A 17,491-nucleotide genomic window follows, 5' to 3' on the forward strand; every position below is an offset into this window, starting at 1 on the left:
CCGACTCGACAGCGAGCTCTATGAGCTATTGTACCGATCATGACATGAGAAAGGAACTGGAAAACCCATTCCGAAAAGTTCTTTTAGGTAGTCCACATGGACGGAAGACGCGTTGCAACCATTACTCATCTTGTCAAATCCATTCATATCAAATCCTAGGCATCATATCTATTCTAACAATGCCTGAAGGCAAAATTTAAAGCGCTTAAAATAATTCAAAATGATCCGCAGATATATTGATATGTTTATATGATTTGGAAATGTTTAGATAAGTAACAAGTGTGTTTCTGTAATTCTAAATTGAATAAAATTCAAACAACGTAATCCACTTCCATTCCTTTAGTTAAACACAACAAGCTCTAAAGTTCAAAGCTTTGATAGACATTTTTCAAATTACAATAGACATAGACCCAGCGTCCGTCGATCCTCACATGAACCGCTGATAGGTACGCACTCGTGCTGTGCAGGAAGTACGACGACCACCACGACAACCTAGCCAGTTTTCCTAGTCCATTCGTTCTCCCGTCCTAGTTTACTACCGGCGCGTTTTGGTCCGCACTTTATGTGGCCTTTGGCGCACCATACATAGCTCACGTTGTGCATTCACATCCGCTTCAGGCAGTTTCAGCAGCGGACCCATGGGACCGGGTATAATAGTAGAAACGTGCAAAAGAATTTTTAAACATCACACCAAAAGCTGAAACACCGCCCCTGATGCGTTTGGGGTTGCCGTGACGTCAAAACCGGCCGGTGGCGTTCGGTCGGGGGAAAGAATATTTTATTGCTCACCAGCTTCCAGTGTGGTGTGGTACGCATGTGTTCGCCGGTTCGTTGTGGGGTTTTTCTTTGCGTGAATGCGGATGATCGACGAAAAACGTAGGCTAGGTTTGGTAACGATCCATTTTCCACCCCCCCCCCACACATCCCCCGGGTAGTGCCAAAAAATCTCCCGGGGAAAGCCCAAATTTCCCACGCGGTTTTCTCACGCCGGAAGGTGGCGCCGCGAACCACGTGGACGGGATCGACAAATTGCCACCGACAAAGCTGTGTACACCAAACCGTACAGACTGATAGGACACGGTACCGAAAGGTGTATGGTGTTGGTTTTGTTTCAGATTCGTTTTCCTATCATTTCCTTGTCGGTTTTGCACACCCAATCCAATTCACAGGGGCGGGCACAATCTGTTCGCTGTTGTTGTCGAGAGCCGCGTTCTTTTTTCTCTTTTTATTTCTTATCACGTTTTGTTCTATTTTCTACACCTTTGCTTGCCTTTATATGTGCTGCGCATATGGGGTTTTTGTTTCTTTTGTGAAGCTATCAGCTCGCCGTCTCATCCATCCCACGTCCCACCCAACAGACTGATGCGTGTTTCAACAACTCATCAGCGGGCAGATGGGACGGAAGTGGACCGGACGGGCGGACGGACGGGAAGGATGTCGGTTTGCTTTGGAAAAGTAAATATTTGACATCACACGCATCCAACCGTTTAGCATACGCGCGCGAGATCCGGCCAAAGCTTAGCATAAGGCACGAACCGGGCGCTGTTTCGCTTCCGCTCGCAAGCATTAATTGGCGTTCGTGTACGCAGGCAGGCGTGCAGAGCTGACTGATGAATTTTAGATCACACGATGCCTGCACACAGCTTGATGTTTCCCAGCGCTACAGCAACGCTCCTGCTGCTGCTGCTGAAGCCGCTGGTCATGGTTTGTTGTCTTTGAGGTTGTTAGGGATATTCCTTTTCAGTGTTCGAGGTATGGTTGATTGCAGCACGTGATAAATGTATCGCCACTGTGCATGCGTACCGTAGTTTCGATGGTCAACGGTTTCCCGGTACGGTACGGCAAATGAACAACTTGTGTAGGAGCGATAGGAATCTTTTGACAGCATTTATTTAAATTGCCTTTTACCTGGTCAATAATTTTGTCAATTTGCGAATAGTGTACATGATACTGTGATGCTTTGTAACGTGTAAAAATAAAATCACATTGCTCCAAGAACTTGCCATGTTGAATAATCGAATTCAATACATTTTTAATGATAATATTTACAGTAATAGCCGGACTGATGGAGAATTGATGTCAGTGGGGCACTGTTGAAATAGTGAATTTATTTAATTATTTTATTTATTTATTTATAACTACCTATAGTCGGCCTGCTGGTTAATCATACGAACTTACAATCTACTTAAAACTAGTTAATGCTAAATTTAGAGGAAAGGGAATGGAGTAGGGGATCTTAACATGGAACGGAATGATGGTAATGAGTGGTGGAAATCAAAAACATGAGACGAGGAATTAAACAAACGAAGTGCACGCAAGAACGGGTCGTTACGACCAATCGAGGTACAGCGTCTTGGTATTATTAGAGGCGAACGAATACGAAGGGAACGGTTGGTAGAATGGGTTGGAGCAGAGCAGAGAAGGGGCATCAATACAATCGAGCAAGAGGGAGGCGACAATATGGTGGGAACGACGGACCTCAAGAGTGTCAAGACCCTAGAGCTGACTCCTAGACTCATAATCGGGCAGGGCGCTAGAGGATCTTTCAAGCATTTTGCCAACCGCAAACCTGGTGAAAGATATCTGCACTCGCTCGATACGTTGCATATGGACCCTAGCCGTGGAAGACCATATTACTGAGCAATACTCCAGCAAAGACCTGGCCAGTGAACAGTATAGCGCTTTAAAAACACAAAGGATCGGAAAAGTCACGAGCAATACGTTTAAGGATACTCAGTGTTTTCCAGGCTCTGGCAACCGTAGAATCTACACTATCGAGCCATACCCCTAAGTCCTTGACCAACGAAACTCGGTTGACCTGATTTTTATGTAGAAAACCTATCTCAGATCAGAGTTTCAACTTCATTTCTATCAGCCGTTCATCACACGGCAGGACCGGGGATCAAATACCATCCAGACCACCTCCCCATACACAGGAATGACTTTCCAGAAAGAATAAAATCAAGTCAAGAAAATTCACAAGTGGCAGATAAAGACCTCTCGAGATTATAGAATAACGTACAAAAAAGAAGCATAAAAACCTTCAAAGGTCCTTTGCTACCATTATTGGCATGTGCCAGGAAGTAGAGTTTCGTTTTCAATTTTACGCTGGAGAAGGTTACCTTAGACTTGCAGGTATCAAGTTTGGAGACCATCTTTTTCAGATCACGCATACACACGGGTATATGCCGATGACATGTGTCGCCCATATGTTGCTATATCTCATAACAATATCAAGCTAGTGGCACTTAACCTCAGTTTGAAGTATGACGAGGTGAAGGTCAAAGACATCATTAGTGGCCCTGCGTCCACTAAGCAATTTATGCAGGATTGTATAATAATGATGCATGGTGGTGATGATGTTAGGAAAAAGCTGGTACAAGTCGAACAAACCCCTGATCGGTCGAAAGATCGACAACAATATAGATATTGCGATGGTATACGCCTCACATACGCCTCTGAGACAAGGCCTCTACCTCAAGTTTGACGAATACCTCTTGTCCAAGAACCAATGAAGGAAGGATGTGTGGAAAGTCAAAGTAAAAACCATTACAATCACGAGCTGTATGAGATATGTAACTGCCTCAACATAGTGCAATGTAGTAGACTCACAATGTGGGGCTAGTCACGTCATGTAAATGGCACCGGACAACCCATCTCGTAAAGTCCTTTTAGGTTGTAATATAATTATCATTTATTTTTATTAATTTTTCTGTAACATAAAACTTTTTTCCGACCACATCTATTTGATGAGAAACCGGTGACATGATCCCCCGTCCATATCAAATACCATTTCATGCATGGCAACGCACAACCGGCGCGTAGAAAGCAAATGCATACCGATCAAGCTCAGGTGGATTTTAATCTATAAATTTGTTTCGTCCATTGAACTCCGTGTACGGTAAAAGCTAACGGAAAACAAAATAAAAGCGTATAAATAAAGCAAAATAAATAAAAGCTTTTCACGATTCGTGAAGGTAAAGAGGTAAGCAGCCGGATGGGATGCAAGATGGAATCATTTGCAGAGCAAAACAAAAATTCCGGCCAAGCACCCTTCTGCTGCACCAGGGGAGGATAGCAGATTAACAGCAATTGCATACGGCGAAGAAAGTAAAACAAAAAAAACCTCGGGTGCTGCCCTCGGGGCATTAAACCTTTGCCGGGTGCAAACTGCAACGCCGCCCGTATTGCACTTTTTATGACCATGTTGAGTCTCGGGCGCGCGCGTGCCGCTAACCCAACCCAGCTACTTTTACCAGAAAAAGAATTGCAAATCTGATACACATTCTATCGCTTTCGTGTACTGGCGGCCTAGGCTAATGGTGGAAGGGGGAGGTGGAGGGGGGGGAAGGTGGCGCACTTTCCAAAACCGAAGTGCCAATGGTAATAAAAATGAATTTCCAATAAAAATGAAAATAAGCTCCTATAATGAATAAATAAACGCGGCCTGGTCGAATAACCGGTCCCGGTTTTTGTTTCCTTCTTTCTCGCGATACAAATGGCCGGACGTGGAAATGGGGAAAGTGTGGCCTAGGTCGGGTGGAATCGTTTTTTTCTTTCTCTTCTTTCGATACAACCAAGCATAAAATGAAATGGCAGCCCGGCACAGTAAAAGGTGTGTTTCGTTTTTGCACCACCGGAATGTGGAATTCGTTCTCAGGTAATGCGTTTTTTTGTGTTTGTTGCTTTCGCCTCCATTTCTGGTCGCCTTAACGCAATTCGGTTTAATTCTGCATGAGGTTGCCACATAAGCGTTGAGTGGTGAAGAAAAAGTGCGATCCACAACGGTTCAATGCAGGATGAAGTGGTGTGTTTTTGGGGGGGGAGTGAGCGATCCGCACCTGATGATTGGAACGGAGAAAAGATATTGGGTTTAATGTGCCTTCAATTTTATGTTCCTTCCTTCGATTGAATGTCCTTGTTTTGCGGTGTTAAGTGGCACTGGTCGGGATGTTGTGGTTGGGTTCCGCCGCGTTCGCCGCACTGTTACTTGATGCGATAATATGCAACAAAACAAATCATTGGAGCTTCCCAGCAGGCCAGTGAAACGCAGGGCTGGGCGAAACCGTGGCGGAAGTCTATTATTTTCATGCAAATGCGCCTATCAAAGTGGATCATACTCACAAGGACCCGCTCACACTCAACAGGTTTGCGACAGAAAACCAATTTGCGCATATTTTGCGGTTGAGCTGAAAGAATTTCATCCCGGCCAGTACCGTTTGCAAGCATCCGGGCCGTTCGGGGGATCTGCATTGAGTATGAAATATCCATAAATTGGAGTCATTCCGGTAGGGAACGTTCGCGGGGGTCTTTTTGTCCGCTTTCTGTTCGAATATAATTTTATGAACCTTTCCCTAGTACTGGTGGGTAGATTTTTTTGTTGCTGTCGTTGCTCGTTGTTTTTTTCGTAAAGTATTTATTAAACTCCAATTAAGTTGTCGTGCACTTTTTTGGCGTGTTTGTGCGCCATCTCACCACAGCGCATAACGTTTAAAGTTTTATTCATTACTGGAATGAATATTATTGTCTCTTTCGTTAAGTAAAACGTCAATGATCAGATTACTCGGCACTTTTTTTGTGTTCTTCGACTGGACGACCGCTAACAGTTCTGCGAAAAGAACTTATTGAAAGTTTCTCTTTTATTCATAGAAGCAGCCTGATAGAACGGAGCGATTGAATGTTTTTGATGTCTCAATAAAGCCGATTCATCAGAGTCGGAAAAGTACATGCATAAGTGGTAAGCCCGTAGCTAATTAATATTTTCTCCGAAAAACTGTACCTAGTGGGAAAAAGCTCGAGAGAGAAGAAAGTTTTATTTCACCCGGGCAAAAAGAATCCTTGAACACGTGGTTGACTGATGGAATTACGAGAAAAATGCGTAGGAAAACCGTAATTACTCAAAAAAATCCACTCAAACCATAATTAATTTGCAATTGTTTCTACGCAGTATATGGTTGATATGAATTGTTTATGTTTAATAAATTTGATATTAAAGAGAATTGTACAGCAACTTTTCCATCAGTAATCAAGTTTGATCACATAGTTAAAACAGAGCACGGGAGGTATTGAGCCGCTGACAATAATTTAGCGAGACACCTGTAAGTAATGGCTTTGATTGTGTTTATATGTTGCCCCAGCATTGTTAACTGAGTGTGACCGCCTGAAAAGAGGAAGTTACACGCTTTCCGTCTCTCTCTTTCTCTCTCTCTCCATCGCACCCTTGCAAAAGCTCCGCTAAATTGCTCTAAAAAGAGGGTCCAAGGCCGACTGGGCTGTAAATACAGGGTTCGCTGTTGACCGCGTTTTTGCTCTGCCTGGCCAACAGATGCACATGCCGTGCATCCAATAAGTCTTTCAATTAAAATCGTGACAATGCCAGTGCATGGTCGGCTTTGCCCGGAAGGATTCTGCTACCGTCACCTAACCCGACACAATCAAGCCAGGAGCGCCTGCCAGTTGAGCACGAAAACCACGGAACCAACGTAACCAAACTACTAACCCGCCCAGCGCAGATAGATGCGGGCGTGTGAGTGTTCCGGGCGGTCAAAAGCAATCTGTTACAGCACCGGGGAAACTACACCACCGGTCAGCGTTCGTTCGCAAAGGGGATGGTCCTCGGTTCGGCTAGGCGAAACCCAGCATGTACGGCACACACCCAGCATGGTTAGATCAATTCAATTTTGGCCAATATATTTTTTATCCAATCTCCAATCTCTTCCGAACACTACATTTCTTGCGCGTGTCAAGTGCATCAGTGCGCCGCTTTACGAACGGGAGTGGGGGGGGAGATCTGAAAACAGGATGTAGAGTTGCCGTCGTAGCAGCCGTTGCTGTGCAGCAGAGCATAGTCGTGCGGCCAGCTTTATGCGATAATAAAAGTGGAGCAAACCACCAACAAAAACAAAAAAAACCCCTTGAACCGATACCGAACATATGCTCCGGTATCTGTGCGCTGGGGCCCATCTATCGGACGCTGTCAGTGGCGATGTATAGAATGGATAGCCCACATGCATCACGCGATACGATCATCATTGGTGCTAATGCTGGAATGTTGTGTGTTGCTGGGTGTTGATTTTTTCTGCGTGCGTTTTGTTTCGCTTCTCTTCCCATTATTCTGTGGTGAATTGATTTTTCTTGACACGTTTCCTCGATTTACTCAATGGATTTTCCAGGGCGCGTTGTTCGTTCGTTGTTCGTAACGAGCGCAGTTTAGTTTTTCGCCGCTCTGTTCTGTGTGTGAAACGTGATTTTCATTAAGGTCGAAAACGAGGCAAAAGTGAGCAAGAGCTTTGAATTTATGTCAATCGTTTGTCTTGCTCGATTTCGCTTGTTCGAGATGATTGTACGGAAACAATAACTATGGCCAGGCCGTCGTGCTTCACGCATAAAAAGGACTCTACTAGGCATACTAAATAAAAACCTGCAAAATAACAGTTAAAACTGGCACTTTTTAATGGAAAATCTATGCTGTTAAACTCCTTTCTACTATATTGGCATATTACAGGGTTTTCCGGCTCATATTTGAATGGGGAATGCATTCTTCATATGTGTAAAGGATTATTTGAATGATCTTTTTAATATTTCATTTCTTTAAAAACGATGAAGAGCATGTATTTTTCGTTTCGTCTAAAACTTTATCAATTTTGTACAATTAGAATTTTGGGACACGTGTGGTGTTTACAATACGGCGTAAAGTCGTCAAGCTTAAATAAAACAAATAAATAAAAAATAGAGTTCTGGGTTAACATTTTAGCTACCTTGTAGGGTGTAGCAAAGAGAAAACGTTCAAATAGATTGTCATTTGTGTTAAGCTTCGAGGGCTCAAGAAGGAATAGATGAATAAGCACGCCAAAAAAAATTAAATTCATCACAATGAAAACGGATTATCCAACTAGTGTTAGAAAAATCCTTGAAAGTAAAGCAAACCTCTGTTGATATTTAAATTTGTGCTGTGAAAACCCTGTATTTATAATATTGCTTGAAATGTTTGATTTATTCACACATTTAAACTAAATTCTATTGTTAATACACAAATGCAAAATGAAAAATAACCCGCTTGTACACAGTTGTGCAAGGCTCAATCTTTTAATGTCTAATTATCTGGTGAACTTATTTAATGCTTATTCTATTGACCAAAAGTAACAAGCTTTTCTGTGACATATAGGATCTTTGGTACTTTTGTTTGAGATATGTAGGTATTCGGTTTAAATATTCAGAGTTTAAGTCTTAATTAACACAAGTGTATTTAAATTTGAATAGGTCCAGTCCTTCTACTACGACCCACGAATTGACTTCTTAATTGCACTTTAAACACGTGCTTTAAAATGGACAATGGCACACTATTTCATTCCCATCCCGCAGCGCATCGTTATCCTGTGCAGGAAAACTCGTTTGTTAGGAAGATTAGTTTTATCCTTCCATAAAGCTCGCTAAGACAGGCTCGGACCACAACCTGTCAACCCGTCAGATACAATCGCTCCCTTGACTGCCGGACGCTTAGCTTCCACTATCAAGTGGCAAACGCTTCATTCAGACCCTTTGGACACTTGCTCCGGTGACAAATTTATGAAATTTTCTTCCCTCTGCACCGAGCGTAGTGCACGGAGAGCGAATAGAGGCCACTTCGCAGTCGCTTCGCATGCTAGCATTTATTTCCCTCTTCTTCTGTTTTTTTTTCTCTTTTGTGCACATCATCTGTGCTACTCTGCTGCACAAATGAGGAAGCGTAACAGCGGAGGATAACGAAATATCCTGCAGATAAAATATACGTCGAAGTGACATTTTCCACGCGAAACTTGCCGTCACGGCTGTATCGGGGATTCCGGGTGCCGTTGGATTGGAAGCTGCCTGTGGATGTATGCCTGCCTGGGTACGAATGGGTCTCGACAGCGATCTTATACAGAGCGCTTCGCTTGAAAGGGTGGTCCCCTGCCTGCTGCCAACACACCAGGCACCAATTCATCGCGGCCTGCTGAAGCATCTTTCTTCACTCGTTCGGGCTCCTCTTCAGCTTGTTGAAACGAAAATTAGTTCCATTTCAACACAACCGGGTGCACTAAAGTAACGTTCGAGGGATTATATCGGGTAGCAGCACTGAACGCGGTGCTATAAGCGGATAAGCAGTATCTGTTCGCAGCTCGATCCTAGAACATGGGATAAGATAAGGCTGGAGTTATAGAGAGAACATTTTAGTGAATGTACATGAAAAGATGCACAATTTATAGCATGTCTCCGCCTCTGGGAGGAAAAAAAAAACAGTGCAGGGTAGAGAAACTGAAAAACTCAAACTCTCCCATTAGCCTCCGTTTTTATGCCGTTCAATCTGTGAATCCGTCTGGCCAATTTCCATACACCTATACCGAGACACACACACAGCTTTATGTCGGTTTTTTTTCAGTGTGGAGGGCCGGCAGTACCACTTTTCGCTTCAAGTGGGCAGGCGGGCAGACGCTCACTTAAAGTAATGAATTTTTTATGCAAATTGAATAAATTTCTTTGGATTCGTTTCGTCGCCTCCCTCCGGATGTTGTTGAGAAGCCGAGATGGGATTTTCGGGGAGTTCCTGGGTGCCCCTTTTAATGTCAACTCATTCCGATGGTAAGTGGGTACTCAGTGTGCGATATGATCACCGTGTGCCGCTCTTGAAGAATTCTGCCCCCGCTTTTTTTACTCGGCAAGTGAAATGCATTTGGAAAATGCACTTTTGATCACTCGACGAGATAATGAACGACCGTGAGCAGATGCAGAGGGAAGAGTTGGAAAGCTGTTGGTCGAAAAATAATTACTTTTTTTCTCTTCATTTATTTCGGTTTTCTGGTGCTGAATTTAACATGTGTAGTGGTGGTCCTTTGCTTTTTGACAATAAATGAAGTTGTCGTTTACTGTCCAGATAAAGATGTACTATAAAACGACTGTATTTTTAAGTACAAGTGGTAGTTTTTATAGTGAGACATCTGTTGAAAATATTTTGTAAGATAAAATAAATTACTTTCGATGTCACAACCATATCCTTTATCCTCTATCAGTGAAAAAGGAATCATTTTCTACATCCTTCAAAGGCTATATCACACCCACACGGTGGCGCTCTCGAAGAAGAAAATACATTAGCTCTTAATATGCCCGCCGAAGGCTTTTCATCGAAAACCCTCGATGTTTATCGCACAAACAACACAAATCAAACGGATATGTTACACCGACCCCAACTTCTTGACGAACTTCCTGTCAAGCGCCGGCAAACATGCGAAGTTCATGTGGCAGATTTATCTTATCCCTGTCTAAAGATGCCAGGTGTGTTATTTCTGGGCGCGTGTGTGGGTGGTGCGTATCAGTTTGAAAAGCGTTTGCCCGGTGGAAAAAAAACCTCGAAAAGCAATATCCTGACCCATCAATGATAGACATCGGGTAGGCGAGTTTTGGATCGTTTCGCGTACAGTAATGGGATTTTTCCGAATTTTATTAGCTATCCATTCGATGTTGACTCCTCCCTCTGATCTGAGATACTATCGAGGGGTTGATTTTAAAGCACCAAAAATGCTTTTATAACATTTTTAAGATGTCCGGCAGGAAAGGACAGCCTTACCGGGATCGAAATGATTTGTTTGGAATTGAAATACTACACCGTTGCACTAGAGCACGCAACAATTTAATAAATCTTGTCCGCCCATCCCTAAAGCACTCATCAAACATCACGAAATCCAATGTTTGACGTACATCACACTTCCAAACATGATCAATCGCCCGCTTCCCGCTTTGCCGATCAATCATCATCCCTCTGGGGGTAAATCTAGCAAAGACAAATTCAAATCCTATCGATTCTCGGTTTCACATTCGGCTGGGATCCATTTGGATGGACTGGTGGGTGATGGATAAAGGAAGGGGCGGGAAATCTTTTGTTGTCCCCGTTGTCGAACGTGTACCATTGCACGATAGTAGAAAAAGGCGCCAAATTTCCACCAGCACCTAATGTCCATTATCTTCAGTCGTTTATCTATTGACACAATGCGATGCCCGGGCTGCTTCACTAGCGGGACGAGTTCTCCGTTCACTTCACTCACACCGTTTCTGTTAATATATTCTCTCACATACCTTCTTTGCACTGGCCGCGGGCGTCATCATAAATCGTTGGCCACGCGTCAGGAACGAACCCAGAAACCAACGCCAGCAGAGGATGTATAGCGTGTTTTATTTTTCCCTGCTTTTTAACAGACTTTTTTTTTGTCCTATTGCTCACCATACTCTCGTTCGTTCCTTGTCTAGCGCAGCTCCACGGGTGAACACATGTTCGTGTATGTTTGCTCGCGAAAAAGCCACAACGGTGGCGTGCACGCACATTTGCTGATTGATTTATGGCCGACCGGAATCTGCTCCGGAAGAGATAAAACTTCGCCCGAAAGCAGCGACATTTGTCTCTGGTCGGTAGACTATCACGAGGCTTTACTGCGTTTAGCAGGAGCAGCAGCAGCAGCAGCATCTTCTCACCGACAACAGTGACACACAGAGCAATGGCAGCAGCACTAGACTGAGCCGTACACAGTGCCGTTTGCGATTCATCTTCATTCACGATCTCGGTTCGGGAGCTGCCCACCAGCTCTCTGCTGTCAACTGTGCCGCGACGATGATGGTGATAAAGATGACGGTGGTAACCGTGATGATGAATACGCACGCGGGTGTGCCAATTTTCACTGCCGGTTCGGGCGATGCTCGATACTTTTTAAGGTCACTGTACAATGGTGAAAAAGGGGAGTGTTTAGAAATACAATAAATGCGGTAATTACATATGTTGATACGTGGGGTATTTTTTATAAATAGGATCTAATTGTGGAATGTTTATGCTGGCAAAAAAGGGGCGCATGAGGTTTCTACCACCATGGGGTGGTATAAATCAATTATAAAATTAGATACGTAGGAATTATGACTGATTGGACGTATGATGCTTGTCTGCCCCTGTGGGTAGGCAATCTGCAAACCACGCATTTCATGTGAATGAGTCTTGCCACAAACCACGACAAGAGCTCTGTACTTGTGTTGATCAGATGTATTTTTATGGTGTTCAAATGTATTGCAATGGAAATTTCTTGAACTGAGACACTCTTTATTTATTTAATTTTTTATTTATGTTTGTTTATGAAGGCTTGACGCCGTATTGACTCTGAGACACTCTTGCTTCTTCTTCTTTGCCTTTGGCCTATCCACCTCTTTAAGGACATGCCAGCAACACCTGGCTTCCTAGACTTGTTAATAACACGTATTTGGATTGCCAGCTCTTCACTATCGGCGGAACGGTCAGGAAGAGATTTGAATCCCTGTCCTACCGTTTGAAAATCGGTGTCGTTGTCGCCTGTACCATGTGGTGAAGTACCACAGAGTTATATCGTCGATATAATGGAGATCAATCCCTTCATGCCAAAAATGGTCTTTATGCCTTACGACATAGCGTCTATGAACTGATCTGTGATCCAGTTTGCCTATCCCGATATGAGTTTTGGGACTCTAAGTAACGCAGGTTTTACTAGCCCGAAAATTACAGTCGCCTTAAAAAATAGGGTTCGTAAAATTAATATCATAATTATTGCCTTCATTTGCCACTAGAGTTGATGTGTTGTTTTATTAGCTGAGAGTCGCTTAAATTCTGTTAAATAAATGTGCATCGTATCTGTCATGCTTAAAACGGAACATGTAACAAAGTAAAGCAATTCGAAATTTAATCTTCAATTAACTTTGCATTATACATTATCACAGGGAAACAGTAGAAAATTCAAAAATTGGGTCAATGCCGCTTTTATGGTTAATTTTAACATCAATGGAATTAATTGTATTGAAAATAAAACCAAACAAATGAATTATTTCAAATTTCCAGAAGCTTCTCTAGCGCTTTCTGCACCAAGTGTCCGTTCGTCGGAAATGGCACTAGACTGCGGTTGCGCGCACAGCAAGCGCTTCCAGCCACGCTCACTCCAACGAAAGATCCCGCCGTGACGACAGATTATTTATTTTTATGTATTTGCAACCTTAATCCCTTTCGATCGCTGTTTGGCCGAATTAATCCCAATTTGTTTTACCATTTGCTGAGTGCGCATGGCACAATTGGCAATCCGGTGTGACGGTGTGGCACCGCAGTCCGGCAGCGGAAACATGCGTTCTCCAATTATCGGGAAGCCTTTATTATGTTCGTTCGAGTGGAGTATGGGAGGGGGGGGGGGGGTGAGGTGCCGTCCGAGCATGGCCTGAGGTCTGCGAAAAATCAATCGGTAATTGGTAATCCGAAGGTCACGTTGAGCTTTTCTTTACCACCCGCAGCTGGCTGGGTGTTGATTTTCTGGGCCATCGAATGGCATTAAGCAAATTAAATGTGCTGTAATCGGATCGGAAGCCGACCGTAATGAATTCAGCGTGTCCTTCCGCCACGACACTTGTCATAATGGGAGGTGGAAGGAAAGGCGACATCACGCCTTTGTTACGATGGATATGATCAGCATCATGCTGCCGCAAACAGACGCTGGTTACACAGTGCATTAGAGTGATGGGTGTCTGGAAAATGCTTCTTTTTTTTTGCTGTTGCTGTTGTGTGCGAACGTCATGCAAGCGATGATGTACTTCACGCTACATTTGAAGCATACACTCTTGATATGGGAAATGATTCACTAATCCCAAGTGCAGAAGCACTAAAGGATAAACGTAATGGGATTATGGTAGCTTAAACGAATTAACGTAACATCATGTAGCCAGAAATAGGTGATATTTGAGAACGGGCATTAATTCTGCCTGCTAGCAAACAGCTTTGTGATTGGGAAGCAACTTTTGATTTTTGAAGTGGAATTTCTATTGCAAATAATGAAAAAATTGTGTTTACTGAGCTTAAAGAACAAAGAAATTAGAACCTCGAAATTCTTAGTCATTTAAAAGAATCAGGACAAAGTCCGCATTGGATTTGCTAACCGTTTCTTTGTATTTGCTACAATCCCTAACGGTTCACTACAGATGCGTGTTAAGTCCTAGAAATACTAAAAAAATTGAATCCTCCAAGTTTAATACGTAAATTCAGTTATATTGCTTATTGGCAGATAGAACGCTGGAGTTTTACCCTTGTCCAACACTGGAATGAATGTCAAACATTTGAAGATTCAGACAACAGACTTCTCAAATGAGGAAAATGTAACTTAAACCAATTGAAATCAAAATTTTCAATCCTTTTCCGCTAAACTTGGTACAAGGATACACCTGGCCGCAGTGCTTTTTTATGCATCGTGCCGAATCGGATCGCTGACAAGCACCTTCGTCGTGGGATATGACGGCGCAGGTCACCGTCAAGCAATCTGCACCGCCGCCAAACAGCTCAGCTAGCTCGTGGTTCCATCCTCCACACGCCCTGCTTCCACTCACCACCAAAGAAAGTCCGTAGCTCCCAGACTGTTCGAAAGTGGCGAGAACATTGGCGTGCTCTGTCAGCATGCCCGTAGCAAGAATCATGCCCGTAGAGGACTACCGGCGTACCGTTCTATGTCCTCTCTGTGCATGGTCCAGTATCACTTTTATTTGCTTCGTTTAGGTGACAGCTAGTACTTCCACCTGTCGATCACCTCTCGCTCGTCCGATAGGATATTGGAAGCAAATCCGCTTCGTGCCGCGTTCAATATTATGTAGAACTTACGGGATTCCCCTGAACTTACGGGATTTGCTGCTGCATCAACTGCTCGTCCGACCCTTCCTGATCCTGATAGAGTTGTGTCTATTGCACTCTCAATCGTGTATAGATTTTCACTTTCTTTCCGGTCTTGCCTTGGAACATTCTGGTACACACTTTGTTATTTTCGGATCCTTGCTCTATTTGCATGTAATGCGACCAATGTAGTAAAAATTTTCCTAAACTTTTATCAATTATGAATCTAAAAGCAGAAAAGAGAGATCGCTATTAGCGTTGTAATGTCATTTAGTTTAAATGCCCCTTTTCTTCTTGCTCCCTTTTGCGTTAAATTAGGGGAAAAACAGGCCTGGTTTAGTTAATTTCCTACCAATAACAACAGCTCTGTGTGTCATCGATTTAATTAATGCATAATCGAAACTTTCCAAAACGCAAACCAACGCCTGCGTGTAACAATAACACCCGTACCGATTAGCTTAGCCAAGCAACAACTTTCCCACTGTTATGATTCACACTGTCCAAGCCCAATATCACGTCCCCGTACTACGGGTACGGGCCGATCGGTAATAATTCAATCCACAAATTGCAACACAATCACTACCCCGCAAAGACCCCCCCTAAACAGCCCACTTCGTCCTTGCTCACGCGTGAGGACGAGAGAATGGGGCGTCCGCGCATTAACCGAGCGTGTTGTGTGGCTCCCTCCCCACATTCAGCGATCCGTTTTTGCCGCGGCATCCTGGAAGGTTCTGCGGTGGTTATTTTATTTACCAGCCAGCGGTGGTGGAAAATGTCGCGGAAATTCCATAAACTATCTATTGTTTACTAATAGCGGATGTGTGTATTCCAATATAACACACAGGAAATCCTCACCGATATTATCTCGTGGCGTTTGTGGAAAGCGGATGGGACTAGCAGGAAGAATTCAGTGGTGCGCGTGCCTGCGCTCTGCAAAGCCGCCAATAATAACACCGTGCCGGTTCATCACCTTTCTGTGCGTTTGATGCTGAATCGTTCGGACATTGTTTTATGGTCGGAATTCCGGAATTCGGTTGGAAGGAGGGCGCCCGAAGAGCACACCGTTTTAGCTGCACCGCTTCCGGATTGCTTCCCTTCACCGCGTTTTCCCTTCAACACACACTGTCTACCGTGGGCTGTGTGCCGCCAGCTACTACAGTGCGTGCTGAGTTTCAAATGAACTTACGATGATTTATGGTTCGATCGCATATTGGTTGTGGAATAATAAATTAACTTGCAACACACATTCGGGACTCGATTCGATCCATATCCTTTCCGTAGAGCAAGTTTGCCATAATGGTCTTTTACCGGTGTACTGGCCAGTAGCCAGCCTTCATGATGGTCTCTTTTGAACGAGCGGCTTCCGTTGACCGGTTGTCGCGCTAGCATGTTACACTGTCGGGTTTTGATGCTGTTCTGTTATTAATGTTTCGCTGTCGGTTGTGTTTTTCTTTCAGCAAAATGTCACTGATGTGTGGAACCTTTGTTTTTTCGCTTTATATCCCTATCGGAATGTGGCAACAACCCGCTGCTGCTCCTGCTTCCGGACAGCAAAATTCGGAAAAATTGGTTACAGAAGTTTCCTTCGTAAAGCATTATTTAAATCATGTTTACATTTGGAGCTGTGGCTCAATTTATCACTCCATCAAACATAATTTTAGTGAAAAATTACTGGAACAATTTTTTTAAACGCCTGAATGTATGCAATTTAACGTAAAGTAATTGGATACAAATTGAAACGCCTAAATGTATGCAATTAGCGTTAAGTTATATTCAAACTTAAAAAGATTGTTATTCGTTTCGTATTTAATCATAGTTTAATCGTCTTCGTTTAAATATTTTAAATAACTCGTCTTTTTCCTTTTCTTTCAGATTTGCGTCCTGCAACACTCTGGTGAAAACCTCTTCAACGTAGAGAAGGTGAGTTGCCAACTTGCAACCGTTAGCAATCAGTATAAGCTGCAAAAAAAACCATACAATATCTCTTGTGGATTTTCCGAAGCAATATAGTTTTAATCGTATTACTCGATGGTCTCGGAAAATCCCTCCTTTTGTATGTATCGCTATGGTTATAGAGCATTTGAAAAGACTCTCCTAATCCTGTACCGAATTCGTCCACGAGCTTTCGGTTCTGTGCTGAAGTTCTGCTCAAGAAGCAGCACGAAGCTACGAGCGAAGAAAGAGGATTTTAAAAATTGCTATACGAGGTTTCCCTTTTATTTTGATTAAACGTTCAGTTTTATTTTTGAATCTATTCAATTTAACTTTCTTCTCCTAGCTGGTGCACTTGGTTCGACTTTAGTTGATTAAAGTGCGGTGTGAAAAGTAATTACATTTCAATGCTGCTAAACAAATCTCGCTGTCTTTAACACACATTTCACTCCATCGAGTGTGTTCGTCAACCATTTGGTGTAAACGTTCACCGCTCGCCAAGCATCCTAAACACAGCCATAGTGTTGGATCTATTGTTGCAATGAAATTGAGTGCAAGTGTCGAATTTTACGGGAGTGTGTTAAACACAGCCGTGTTAAATTCTGCGACCGATGTCAATTAAAAAAACAGCAACAACTACGCACAAAATCCCGTGTCTCAAGTGCATGGAACTGGAGTTTTGTCGAAATAATTTCACCATTGGCAACAACTCTACTGCTGCTAGGGTCATTCGTGTGAAAACACCAACCAAACGAGCGCCGGCCAGCACCACGCTCTGGTCGACGGTTCCCCAAATTTAAACCATTACAATACTGCTGCTGTACAATAAAATTGTTACCAGTGTGTTTGCGCGAACCGAACACAACAAGCAATCGCCGAGGTACGTAAATTAAATTGTGCTTC

At 43.3% G+C, this 17,491-nt stretch overlaps 1 protein-coding gene across 1 annotated transcript in view; it reads left to right on the forward strand.

Moving 5' to 3' along the window:
• Window positions 1–17,491, forward strand: part of LOC118509501 (bifunctional heparan sulfate N-deacetylase/N-sulfotransferase) — a 179,340-nt gene that overhangs the window by 94,781 nt on the left and 67,068 nt on the right. Inside the window, exon 3 of the mRNA XM_036050159.1 lies at window positions 16,529–16,576. The gene's annotated coding sequence lies outside the window, so the exon portion shown is untranslated. The remainder of the gene's footprint in view (window positions 1–16,528; window positions 16,577–17,491) is intronic.

The sequence above is a fragment of the Anopheles stephensi genome, chromosome 3, assembly GCF_013141755.1.
Source record: "Anopheles stephensi strain Indian chromosome 3, UCI_ANSTEP_V1.0, whole genome shotgun sequence".
Classification (NCBI taxonomy): domain Eukaryota; kingdom Metazoa; phylum Arthropoda; class Insecta; order Diptera; family Culicidae; genus Anopheles; species Anopheles stephensi.